The 1251-nt window shown below is 37.9% G+C and overlaps 1 protein-coding gene across 5 annotated transcripts in view; it reads right to left on the reverse strand.

Moving 5' to 3' along the window:
* Positions 1-1251, reverse strand: part of LOC106872257 (inosine-uridine preferring nucleoside hydrolase) — a 40267-nt gene that overhangs the window by 22022 nt on the left and 16994 nt on the right. The gene's annotated exons all lie outside the window — the stretch shown is intronic.

Genomic DNA, 1251 nt, shown 5'->3' on the forward strand with positions numbered 1-1251 from the left:
GGAGATTGTAGCCTTATTGATACAGAGTGATCAGGCAGACCATCCACTACAGATGATGACCAAATCAAGTCATTAATTGAGAATAACCCACATTGCACAAACCGAGAATTGGCAGAAAGCCTCAACCTATCAAAATCCGTCGTTCCTGAGCACCTGGTAAAGCTTGGGTACACAAATCATTTCGATGTTTGGGTACCACATGAGTTGAGTGAGAAGAACTTTTTGGATTGCATTTCCATCTGTGATTCGCTTTATAAACAAAATGAAAATGCGCCTTTTTTAAAGCAAATTGTGACAGGTGATGAGAAATGGATTATCTACCAAAATGTTCAGAGAAAGTGATCCTGGAGTAAGCGACATGAGCCATCCTTAGCCACCCCAAAAGCAGGTCTTCACCCTAAAAAAGTCTTGCTTTGTGTCTGGTGGGATTGGAAAAGAATTCTTTACTATGAGCTTCTCCCAAGTAACCAGGCAATTAATTCTGAGAAAAACTGCACACAACTGGACAAGTTAAAAGCAGTAATTCAAGAGAATTGGCCAACAGGAAGGGGGTTGTTTTCCAACATGATAATGCAAGACCGCACGTTCCTTTGGGATCCAGACAGAAATTGCTGCAGCTCGGCTGGGATGTGTTACCCCACCCTCCATATTCCCCAGATATTGATCCTTCGGATTTCCAGTTATTCAGGTCTCTGCAGAATAGTCTTAATGGTAAAAATTTCAATTCCTTGGATGACATAAAAAGATACCTTGATGAATTCTTTGCCATGAAACCACCTCAATTCTGGGAAGAGGGTATTTTCAAGTTAAAGGGAAGATGGAGACGCATTGTGCAACAAAATGGTTCATATTTGGTTGATTAAAAATGTAATGGCAAGTATTTATTGACCTTTTTCTTTCCTTTAAAAATCGGCACGAACTTTCCGGACAACCCAATATATATATATATATATATATATATATACACACATACACATGCATATATGGGTAGAGGACTCATCTTGTCATTCAATGGTCGAAATGAGGAGTAGATAGCCAGCCAACAACTGATGAAGGGTCGTTCTTTGTGTTACTTGTCCTGTTCCCCATTTGTTTCTCTTGTTGTTTGCGTATTGAACTCATTTATTTTCGTATGTCATGTTGTTTATTATTGGTGACGTCCTGTACCCATATATGCATGTGTATATATATTTGTGTGTGTGTGTATATATATATATATATATATATATATATATATATATATATGTGTGT

Source organism: Octopus bimaculoides, chromosome 22 (genome assembly GCF_001194135.2).
Source record: "Octopus bimaculoides isolate UCB-OBI-ISO-001 chromosome 22, ASM119413v2, whole genome shotgun sequence".
NCBI classification, from domain to species: domain Eukaryota; kingdom Metazoa; phylum Mollusca; class Cephalopoda; order Octopoda; family Octopodidae; genus Octopus; species Octopus bimaculoides.